Raw genomic sequence first — 12,257 nt, 5'->3', positions numbered from 1 at the left:
TAGGCCGGGGCAGCTGATTTTGGACTTCTGACCTCCAGGGCTGTAAGACAATACACTGGGGCTGTGTGGGCACCGATCTGTGGTTCTTTGTTAGAGTGGCCGTAGGAAACTAAGACACCAGGCTAGGTCACCTGCCTTCCCCAAACTGCTGCCCCACCCCCCCGCCCCAGCTCCTGGCTCCGCTGGCCACCTGGGCCGTGCCAGGTGGGCCTTGCAACTTTGCCGGGTTCCTGGAAGGGCCAGCTGTGAGACGCTGAGCTGTCTGCTCCTTTGGCCGTCCTGCCAGCCTGGAGTACCTTTGCCAGGAGACGGGCAATTTCTGGAAGTTTCTGCCTGCTCTCAGACTGCAGGCAGCCTCTCGAGGCAGGCTGGCGGCCTGTTTTTCACTTTATCAAGCGTTTTCCAAAGCAAGCGGGTTGGCTGGCTGTGGATTGTTAGTCGCTGTGGTGACGGCGTGGAGGAGTGTGCGGGAAATATTAGTTCTCACAACTAGAGCCTTTTTCAACAGAGACATGGGCGGGCGGTGGCTCGGGGGATACAGGGCTGAGCTTCGGCTGCCCTTGGTTCACTCGTGTTCGCCAGGCATGTGGGGCCTGGGTGTACCCCTGAGTCGGGGTCTGCTGCCGTCAGCACCAGCTTCTCGCTGGGGGAGTAGCCGGTCCCAAGGCCACCGTGGCCTGTCCCCGGGCGTGCGGGAGGGCAGCCCAGCTCACGTCACTTCCTGCCTCCCCTTTTGGCTTGCCACTGAGCCTCTGCCTACCCAGGTGTGTGATACGAGAGGCCGGCCCCCAAGCCCACCCTCACTTCTGACACTAATTACAAGTTTGGGGTCCCCAAGACGACCTGTAGGTTTGACACTAGAAAGACTCGCAGGACTCACCGAATGCTGCCATACTCGCTGTTAAAAGGCTCATCGTGGTAAAAGGGACACAGGTGAAACTCAGCCGGGGGAGGAGGCACCGAGGGCAGGCCCGGAAGGGCACCGAACGTGGCATTTCCAAATGTCTCCTGGTGGCATCGTGGACAGCGTCACTTACTGGCAATGAGAAGACAGCATTCTCTGAGCATCGCTAGCCAGGGAAGCTCCCCAAGCTTCGTGGTCCAGAGAGTTTATTGGGGTGCCATCCTAGAGGCATGTCTGACTGCCCTGGGGACCAACCTGTCTCCAGCCCTAAGCCACGTTGGTCCTTTCTGGCCAGCCCAAGGCTCCCATGTAAACCATCTGGCAGGACGCTCCAGCGGCCTAGAGATCACCTCCCAGAGGCCGAGGCACACCCCCGCTGCGCTCCAGGCAAGGTTAGATCTGCACCTGGCCTGTGCACTTGCAGCCGGCTCGGAGAACTCTTCTCCACCTGTCCGTTTTCTCCTGATGTCCCCGCCTCCAGCCCCTCCCCTCCGCCCCTGTGCTCCACACCCCACCTCCTTGCCCTGGCTGGTTCTCTCCGCCCAACTTCCCCTGGCCCGGACTGGTACACTTCTCGTCTCCTCCCTCTCGAATGGAAGCCCGTGTGGCGAGTGTCAGATTTTGCTCCCAGCCGAATCCCCAGTGCTGGGAGGCGTGCCCGCACACAGCCGTGCTGATTCCCACTGGCAGGAGGAGGAGTGAGTGCATGAGGTGTGTCAGAACCACCTGCAAGGGTGTGCACCTCGGGGACCAGGCGGGTCTTTTTGCCCCATCACCAGACCAACGGAGTTGGAATCTTGGGAAGGGGGCTCTGGGAGCATGGGGCGAGGGTTGGGGGCCCTTGTGAATTGGATGCTGATGCAGGTGGTCCCAGGAGCCCCGCCTTGGGAACCGGGGGGTATGGACAGCTAGTCTTGGTGGTTCCAGCAAAACCACTCCATGCGCTTGACCTGCGTGATTCTTAGTGCTTTTCAGACCCGTTTTCCGCACTGCGGACTCTCCTTGTCCGTGCTGCTGGTTGGTTACGTCCGAGGGGGCCTGCCAGTGGTTCTTGGCAGGGATTCTGCTCGGAAAGGGTGTTTTCGGTGGGGAGCGTGGGCCACACGCCAGCCTGAGCAGGTCAGGGGTGAGGTCAGCTGACACTGGCCACGTCCCAGTCTGGGCACCCGAGGGACATCTCTGAGGCAGCACGGTCAGTCTCCTTGTTTTCTTGCTCTGTTCTCAGTCAACTGCTCTTTTTCACCTCTTGTCTTGGCCCCTGTCCTGTCTCCCTCTGTAGACTTAGCCCCGCTGACCCCGCTGCCACGGGACTGTCACCGTTGAAAATACTGTGAGCTGCCCTCTGTTTCCTATAAAACAGAACCCTGGCTCCGGCTACACCAGGCAGCATGAATGAGGCCGTTCATTCAGAAATTCTCTCTGAGCATCCGTTGAGCCTACTGGGGTGTTTAGGGGTGAAGGGGCGAGGTGCGCTTGGAGTCTGGCTTCCTCGATTCAGATCTGGGCCCAGACAAAAGCTGGGGGCGCAGTAGCGTTGTGGGGGGCGCGGCAGATCCCGCGCTGTCGCCGTCTGGCAGGTGCCGTGGCTGGTGTGGAGCCCGGGCGCCGTGGGGAGAGGGGGAGGCGCAGGTCTGCCGTGGGAACTGGGAAGTGGGCACGAGCATCCTGTGGGTTCAAGAGCCTGAAAGACTTCCTGCCCTGCCCTCCCCGCTGGTATTCTGTGCCACAGGCATTTTCTCTAGCATCCTCCAGAAGCTCCCTGGACTACTTACAGGGCGAACAGCTCGTGTGGCCCCGGGCAGATTGCAGTTAATAGATGAGATACTTGATGTTTTTAATGATCCTCGAAAGACAGTGTGGCAACTGTCACGCTTTCCAGAATGAAGAGCCAGAGAAGAGGCCTGCGCGCTCATAAGCACGTTGGTCCAAGGTGAGCAGACCATGCCGTTAACTGGGGTGCACGGTTCTCCCCACAAGCAGATTTCACATCTCATTTCCCAGTTTATTGGACAAGACTCTTCTTGGCTGTGAAGTTCTGTTTTCTTCCTCCCCGTGTCCCCGTGAAGAGAATCAGCTGCAGAAAAATGATCCTCTGGGCGGGAAGTGGTGCTGTTGGAGCCAGAGCTGCGTGGAGACACCCCTGTGATGCGTCCTGGCGTTTGCACCCGGCTCGGGCCGGCCCCCCGCCTGTTGCAGTCAAGCCCGCATCCGTGGACTCAGCAGCGACGAGCCTGTTTGGAAGTGATTAAAACGTAACTGTCAGAGCTTTCGGGAGACAGGCCGCAGATCCTGATTATCATTCAGAAGGAACGAGGGGAAACGTAATTTTTTTTTTTGGGGGGGGGAAACGTAATTTTTTATTCTGCTTAAGGCAAGCCTGTAAAACATACGTGCAAGGGCATCATTACTGTATGTCCTAGACATTTGCCTGCAGGATTTGGGGTTTGCCAATGAGTGCGTCCGAGAAATAATGATTGGTGCTATCTTGAAAACGTCTTGCCTGAAACAGGATTAAGACGGGCGAGCAGGGGAATAGAATCGCAGTGCTTTGTGGTGTCCGGGGAGGAGATTACATCTCCGCGGGGGCGGCGGCAAAATTGGGTGCCAGATTGCTTTTGCTTCCCAGAGCTGACCCCCGTGGCCTGTTGTGGGGAATGGGCTCTTCATCCCTTTTGGTCCTGTTTTGTAATCGTTCAGGTCAGCAACCTGATTTCTGCAGCGGATTCTCTTCATGGGGACACAGGGATTTTTAAGTTTTCGTTTCTTCGTAACAGAAATGGTGTCTCTTGTGTGTTCGCCGGCAGGACTGAGCTCCGGGCGAGGCAGCCTCTGGGACCAGATGTCTATGTGCCCAAGAGACCGGCCCAGGTCTGTAGGCAGTGCTGCAGGTGGTTTGAGCACCTTCTGTGGGTCTGTTCCAAGCACAGCCACTGGGGATATGTCACTGAGCAAAACAAAGGCCCAACCCTTGTGGAGCAGGCAGGTCAGCTGGGGAGACAGATTTGGTGAATGAATGTATGGCCTGATGGCCATGAGTGCTTTGCAGGAGGCTCAAACAAGAAGCAGGGTGGTTTCCTCTCCCCCTGTTCTAGGTACGGTGGTCAGAGAGGTGGCTTTGAACTGAGAGCTGCTTGCTGGTACCTAGGGCAAGAATGTCACCGCAGAGGCAAGAGCAAGTGCAAAGGTCCTGTGGTATGCGTGTACCTGGCATGTATAAGGACAAACAAGGAGGACAGTGTGGCAGGAGCCTAGTGAACAAGAAGGACAGTGGTCAGAGATAAGATCAGAGAGGTGCAGGGTGTTAGACTCCCTGCAGGGTGGGGACCAGCTCTTTCTAATAGCCGAGGGAGGACGAGCTGGGCCTCCTGTGTATACCCTTCCTGCACATGCCCTTCCCAGCAAGCAGCTGTGACGCCTTAACAGCCCCATGTGGGGGCAGAGATGAGGTCACGTTTATATCTCCCATGTCTAGGGCGGTGTTGGCATATGTTCTAGGTGCTGGTGGTTATGCTGAGTAAATCAGAAAGGAGGTTTTGACACGCCGAGAGCTCCAGGGATGGTCGCGCTAACATCTGTGTAGATCACTGTAGCTGTTTAGAACCAAACCGTCTCACGAATCCTCAGAACAGCCCTGCAGAAGTAGGTGTGAACATCTGTATTCCAGAGGTTAATCGAATAACTGCTTTGTTGAGATAGAATACACATACCATCCAGTTCAGGGGTGACTAGTCTCCTCCCATAGTCATGCAACCTTCCCCTCAATCAATTTAAGAATATTTTCATCACTCTCAAAAGAAACCCCACGCCCATCGACAGTCGGTCCCTCTTCCTTCCCCCCCCCCCCCCCCCCCCCCCCCCAATGGTAGCCACTCAGTCTCTGTGGAATTATTCTGTCCCCATAGACTCGCTGATTCTGGATATTTCATGTAAGGAGAATCATTCAATATGTGGCCTTTTGTGACTCGCTTCTTTCACTTGGTGTAACGTTTGAAAGTTTCATCCATGTTGTAACATGTGTCAGTACTTGATTCCTTTTTATGGCCGAATAATATTCCATTGTGTGGATAGGCTACACTGTGTTTACGCCTTCATTTGTTGATGGACCTTGGGTTGTTTCTGCCTTTTGGCTGTTTTGAATAGTGGATATTTTGAACATCCGTGTATGAGATTTTGCATGGACATGTGTTTTCAGTATTCTCTTTTGGCACATACCTGGGAGTGGGCTTGCTGGGTCAGATGATAATTCTGTGTTTAACCTTTGGAGAAACTGCCAGACTGTTCTGCAAAGTAGCTGCACCATTTTACATGCTTTCAGCGATGTGGGAAAAGTTCCAGTTTCTCCACATCCTTGCCAACACTTTTTATTGTATGTCTTTTTAATTATAGCTACTCTCGTCGGTATGAAATGGTATCTCACCGTGGTTTTGATTTGCATTTGCCTAATTGCTAGTGACTTTTCACGCTTTGGGCATGTGTGTACTTCTTTGGAGAAATGTCTCTCCAGATCTTTTGCCCATTTTAAAATTGGCTGTCTTTTTATTGTTGAGTTGTAAGAGTACTTTACGCATTCTAGATACAAACCCTTTCTCAGAGGATTTTGCAAAATCATTTTCCATTCTGTGGGCTATCTTTTTACTTGCAGGTATCTTTTTTTTTTAATTTTTTTAAGATTTTACTCATCTATTTGAGAGAGAGCACAAGCGGGGAAGGAGCAGAGGGAGAGGGAGAGGCAGGCCCACCGCTGAGCAGGTTGCCTGACACAGGGCTCGATCCCAGGACTCTGGGATCTGACCTGAGCCGAAGGCAGACACTTAACTGATTGAGCCACCCAGGTACTCCTTTGCTGGTATCTTTTGAAGGACAAAAGTTTTTAGTTTTAAGTCAGTTTATCTGTTTTTTTGTGTGTGTGGTTTGTGCTTTAGGTGTTGTAGCTAAGAAATCATTACTTAATCCAAGCTCATGAAGGTTTATTCTGCTTTCTAAGACTTCTGTAGTGTTTGTTTTAATACTGAGGTCTTTGATCCATTTCGAGTTGATTTTGATTTTTGTGTGTGGTGTATTCTTTTGCACGTGGACACCCAGTTGTCCCAGCACCACTTGCTGAATTGAATTATCATCTTTACTGCTCTCTGTAGACTATAGTGGGAGGACGATTGGTGTCCTCTCAATTGCATTCTCTTGGTCTCTGTGTCTGTCCTTAGGCCAGCACCCACATTTTTATTACTGTAGCTTTTTGGTTTGGTTTGAAATCCGGAAGCGTGAGTTCTCCAACTTTTTTCTTCTTCTTTGAGATTGTTTTGGCTATTTGGGAGCCCTTGGATTTCCGTATGTGTTTTAGGATCTGCTTGTCAATTTCTGCAAAGAAGCCGTCTGGATAGTGATTTTTTTAAAGGGTATTTATTATTACTTTTTTCTAACTACCACAGCAGCATAGACGGCTGAAAACCTGGAAGACAAAAATCAAACAGAAGGCAGTGGTAATTCTCTTTTATTGGTGTCCCTTCAGGCTTTGTCTTCTGCATATATAGTTTTTCCTACACAAAATTTGGAGTCGTTCCAGAGTTAGTAAATGTCTAGGGGCACTTTTGGATTAGTACCTTAGCAGAAACGTCTGGAACTGGAATTGCTGGGTCAGGTAACACACACAGGGGTAGGAATTGGTTTGTCTTCTTTTTAACAAAGACTCTGAGGACCAGAGAGGTTAAGCGACTGGATCCAGGTCACACAGCTAAAACTCAGGGTGCGGGCAGTACACTGGATTTTGTAGGTGGTGGTAGCAGCACTTGTTTATGAGGCTGATGCTTGAAAGTTGTGATAGCGAATGCCCTTTGTATTAGTGTTCTGTTGATGTGTAACGAAGTACCAATTCAACTGATTAAAGCAACATTGTTTATTAGCGCACAGTTCTGCAGGTCAGAGGTGTGGCTGGGTTCTCGCTGTGGGTGACACCGGCCTGAGTTCTTTTCTGGAGGCTCTGGGGAAGAATCAACTCTGCCCCTAGAGGCCTCTCCTCTCCAGGTGGGGCCTGCTGCCTTCAGAGCCAGCGACGGGGGCTCTCCCCTGTGCTTCCCCTCTCTTGGCCTGTGGTCTCTGACCCCTAGATCCAGGTTCAAAGGGCTCATGTGCTTAGGTCAGGCCCACCTGGATAATCTTTCTATAACAGCCTCATCATGGGGTGCACACCATCATCTACACAGTCCCAGGGGTTGATAGGGGCCTGTACACAGCAGGCTGGGATCTTAGGGGGCATTTTAAAATTTCTGCCTACAAAATCGTTTTAAAGCTAGTAGCCAAAAATTATAGACAACATGAGGAACACTATTAGTAGTCACTTACCTGGTATTTATGACCCCTTAAGGGCTCAGGGCTTTGCTGGGTGCTGTGGGGAGGCTAAAGTAGCAGGCGCCATCCCTGGCCAGAGGGAGTGCTAAGTCTGCCTGGGGGGCGGGGGGTCAAGGGCCAGCCCTTTGTGGCTGCTGTGAGGTGCGGGGTGCCTGACCCGGGTGGGTGAGGAGGTGCAGGAGCTGGGGATCTGCAGCTGAGCAGAAGGCCGGCAGCAGGGGAGGCTGGGGGGACTGTGGGAAGCTGGTGGGGAATCAGGCTGGCCAGAGAGGGGCCCCAGGTGGGGGAGGGCTCTGAAGACCAAAAATGGGGGGTAGGGTTGCTGAGCCTTGTGTCCCCGTACTCATTTTTATCTCTTAAGTTTAAATAACACATTCTGCAAAAAATACACACCGGTAAAATCTCATCAAGCGGCCAGAACAGGCCCCTGGGGTGGGGGGGCATAGACATAGGGGGTCTCAGTTCTGTGGCTGTGGGAGTGGGTTCAGGGTTCGGGCGGTGGGTCAGCCTTAGAGAGCCACAGTCGGAGGCATTCCAGGTCTCTTGGTCTCAGGAGAGAAGCAGGCATCCCCATCCTCTGTCCTGAGAAAGTGTGGTCTGTGCGGTTGTGCCCTGGACCGTCAGCAGTGCGGGGGGGAGGTGGTTCTCTGTGACTCCAGCCCCGATGGAGGCGGCATGGGCTGTAGCTCGGGTCCTGTGGGGCACCCGGTCCTCCTGCCCTGCCCGCTGCGGGTTTGCCTTCTGAATGCCCCCACCTGCCCTGAGACGTCAGGGACACAGCTTCGCGCCTCCACGGCCTGGATTTTTGCCATTTCCCCGCTCGTGCTCCTGATTCATCTCTGCCCACCTCCCAGGTGGAGCGTCAACTCCTGGAGGTTGGGGACACCTTTGCCCCCCACCACCTGGCACGAGGCAGGTGCTCGGTGATAGCTGGTGAGTGGGATACTGTCACTTGGTGCCTATAATCGCTGAAAACTTGCTGATAAAAGGACCATGGTAGTGCTTTGTAGGATTAAGGGATCAAGGATGAGGTCCTTCTTGCCAGGAACCAGGTTGCTGGTGGCCGGGGGGAGAGACAAAGGGATGGGGCAGGTCTTCCTGTGATAGCTGGCAGCTGTGTAACCAGGGTCCTGGGAGGGTGGGTGTTGGGGTCCGGATGGCTCAGTGGGTCCCCTCCCGCCCCCCCCGCCATGGATGTCGGGGCAGGAGGGGGCAGATGTCCTCCCAGCTCCAGATGCTCCCAGCTGCTTCTAAACCTTTCCCTCCCTCCTTGGACTATCTCCCCTTATTCTCCCCTTCCTCACTGGTGCCTCCAGTCCATGGCAAGGGTCTTCCTCTTGACCTTCTCACACCATTCCCGAGACCTCAGCACCCTGGAGGCGTCCCACGCATCCGCCCAGCCGCTCTCCTCCTCCATCCATCTCCCCGCCCAGCCGCTCCCCTCTTCCGTCCGTCTCCCGGTCCTCTGCCCTGCTTTGCCTGCCCATTCCCAGGGTCATCTCCGACCCTCGTTCCTGCCCCACCTATGCCCTCTGTCATGTCTGGGTGCATCCCCATCCTGCTAGTGCCCACGGTTGCTCTCCTCATCCACCACCCTGAGCGGCTTCATGGCTGCTGCCTTGAGGCCAGGTGGGCATCTGGGGCTGGCTCTGCATCTGCCTTCCCCGGTCCTCCTGCCCCGGCTCCCCAACCTCACACCTCCCTGGTGGTTCTAGGTGGCCGCACGGCTCATCCCCATCCTCCTTCCTCTCTGCTCAGAGGCCACCTTCTCCAGGAAGCCCCCTGACCACCTGGTTCCAGATGGCCACTGTACCCTCCCCATCCCCAAAGTCTACCTTATTTTTAGTTTTAAAGTTATAGAAAAATAGCAAAAGAGAGTACAGAGAGTTCCCGTATACCCACACCTGATTTCCTCTCTTAACATTCTAGATCAGCATGGCACATTTGTTCAGTATTAATATGTTGTTGTTAACTAAAGGCCCCCTTTTATTCGGATTTCCTTAGTTTTTCCCCACTGTCCTTTTTCTGGTCCAGGCCCGCATCCAGGATCCCACATGACAATTCATCATTGTGCCTCCTTAGCCCCTCTGGGCTCTGACAGTTTCTTAGACTTTCCTTGTTTATGATGACCTTGCCCATTTTGACGAGTATGGATCAGGAATTTTGGAGAATGCCCCTCTATGGGAATTTGTCTGATGTTTTGCTCCAGATTGGAGTGGGTAGTGGGTTTTAGGAGGAACACCAGAGAGGTAAATTGCCCTTCTCGTCCTATCATATCAGGTCAGGGCACCTGCCATCACCGTGACTGATCCCTGTTGGCTTTTGACCTTCATCACCTGGCTTGGTGTCTCTGTCAGTCTTCTCCACTGTACCCTGCCTTGTTTTTCTCTTTAACATTGATCACAAGTCTGAAAGTGTGTTTATTTGTGGATCTTTTCATGTCGGATTAGAATGTAAGAACAGAGGCCCCATCTGTCTTGTTTATTCCCAGAGTCTCACACATAGTGGGTGCTCTGTAAATTGGTTAATCAACTTGGTGGCTGCTTCTGGCAGGCAGTGAGCCCCGAGTGCTGGGGACGGAGCCACTCGTGCCATAGTTCCCACCCGCGGAGAGCTTCGGGTCCAGTGGGGGAGATCATTACACATGGAGATGTGTTCCCATTGTAAATGTGAACAGGGTCAGGGAAACGGTGCTTGGCTGTGCTGAGAGGCTGATGGGGTACGTGGCCTAGATGGGACACGGCGGTCAGAGAATGATAGGGAAGTTTGAGACCTGAAGGATGAGTGAGAGCTGGCCAGGCCATTGGGGGAGGGGGGAGATGTGTTCAGGTTGGAAGGAATGGCACGTGCAAAGGTCCTGAGGTAGAGAGGAGCTTGGGGTTCTTAAGAACACCAGCAAGGAGGCAGGATGCTCAGTTGGAAGTGGCCTTGGTTCAAGGAGGTGGTTTAGTCAAGGATGGTGAAGAGGAGAAGGTGAAAAGTGGACCCAGTTATGAGGTGGGCAGAAGTGGGGTGAGGGGTGAAGTCCAGGCTCTTGACACTGGTGGATGGTGTTCTGTTTCTTTCCCAGAAAATGAGCAGGTTTGGAGGCAGATGAATTCTTTCAGAGATGCTTTTAGGGACAGCTGAGCAGCAGGATCGTGGAGGTGGGGCTGCATATTTGGGGGTTTCTGATTTGGGGACAGCACTGGAAGTTGTGGGAAGGCATGAGCTGACCTTGGAAGAGAGTGGAGAGCGAGAAGAAGAGTTGTCCAGGGCGCGGCCTCAAGAGGCCTGTAGAGGTCAAGGAGGACCCCCAAGGGAACTGGAAGGGAGGTCAGAGACGAGGACACAAGCTGGGCGAATGCGGTGTCCATGGAGGAGAGTGCTGGAAGGCGGGAGGGGAGGCAGCTCGGCTAGGGGCCGATGGTTCAGTCATGGCCCTGGGCAGGGGAGTGAGGTCCAGGTCCAGCTGCCAGACCCCAGGCCAGGCTCTCAACCCAGGCAGCAGGCCCTGGGGAGGGAGAGGGAGGGAGCGGAGCGTGGGGGGGATGGTGTGGGAGAACTGTAACTGGCTCCATCTTGCTGACCTTTCAGGATGGCTTTGTTGGAACCAGAATGCCACAGAGCTGCTCACCTCTTTCTTCCTCCAGAACTGCCTTTAATTTATGTTCACTTCTATTCTTCATGGGATTGTGTGTCTGATTTAATATTTTTGAGTTAGTGGGAAAACAGAAGATGCTTCACAGAAATTTGCCTTGTGGCCAATTTTGCAGGTTACATCTGTTTTCAAGGGTGACAGAGAACACTAAATTCTGGACTCGTGCCCTCTCGTTCATCTTTGAGAAGGGCCATAAAGTCCCATTTCCAAGAGGTCATTGAGACCAATTAGGTAGTTTTATTAGTTTTGCCTGCATAGGAAAATCCTGCGCTATTTTTGATCGAATCTGTTCGGGCATCCATTTTATTTCGTGGCTGAAGTGGGATTGGCCGAATGGAATCCTGTTTTTCCATAGATCTTTTCACAGCTGAAGCTGTCTTCTTTTATGATACGTCGCCGGCAAGGAGAATGGAAACTTGTTGAGAAAAGTCTCCAGTGGAAGGCTGGCCTAGAGAAGCGAGCGCATGTCCACAGCAGCATGACTCACCAAAGCCACAAAAAGTGGCGACAACGCAGATTCTCATCAACTGTGATGAGAGGATCCGTGAAATGTGATCGATCCGTGCACTGGGATGTCATTCCGTCACGGGAAGGAATAAAGTTCTGATGCGTGGAACTTCGGCATGGATGAGCTTTGAAAACATCATGCCCAGCGAGAGAAGCCAGACACAGGAGATCACGTATTCTATGAAATAAAGTTGATATGAAACTTAGAGGAAATCAATCGCATTTGCACAAGATTGCATTTATATGAAATATCCAGAATAGGCTAATCCACAGACCGAGAACAGAATTGAGTGGTTGGAAGGAGGGGTCGGAGGGCCTGCTACTGGCTACGGGTTTCTTTTGGGGCGATGAAGTTGTTCTCAGTTGATTGTGGCGATGGGTGCATGATTCTGTGAAGACCCAAAACCCCTGAATTGCACACTTTCAAAGGGTGAATTGTATAGGATGTGAATTCCGTCTCAATAAAGCTGTTGAAAAGAAGAGGAGCTTGGAGCTGTCAGTCACGGGCCATCTGGGGCCTCCTTCTCTCCACGGCTTTAGGCTCAGGGTGACGGGGGACTGCTCTGGTGCAGATCCTGTGGGAGGGGAGGGATGGATGTCGAATGGGCCACCTGTCCTGCCTCAGGCCGCGAGGCGCGGTCCTGCTGATATTACTCGTGTAACCCCCTCCTCCAAGCCACAGTGAACAGTTACCCTCTTTTCCTTTTCCTGAGAGTGTCCCCGTCCACCCACGCTCCTGCCAGGAGGATGCCCAGGGTCACCGTGGTGGCTGCCCTCCATCATCCCGTCTTGAAGTCCCACGGGAAGTCCAGCAGCCCAGGCCGCGTCTTTCCCTTCCCGTCTGCCCGGCCGCCATGCCGGGGC

General features: G+C 53.3%; 1 protein-coding gene across 2 annotated transcripts in view; it reads left to right on the top strand.

The window, feature by feature from the left end:
• PARVB (parvin beta) overlaps window positions 1-12,257 on the top strand; it is a 75,876-nt gene that overhangs the window by 30,613 nt on the left and 33,006 nt on the right. The gene's annotated exons all lie outside the window — the stretch shown is intronic.

Source organism: Mirounga leonina, unplaced genomic scaffold, assembly GCF_011800145.1.
Source record: "Mirounga leonina isolate KUSES-001 unplaced genomic scaffold, KU_Mleo_1.0 Mir_418, whole genome shotgun sequence".
Taxonomy (NCBI): domain Eukaryota; kingdom Metazoa; phylum Chordata; class Mammalia; order Carnivora; family Phocidae; genus Mirounga; species Mirounga leonina.
The sequence above is the reverse complement of the archived record's forward strand: the minus strand, read 5'-3'. Positions and strand labels throughout refer to the sequence as shown.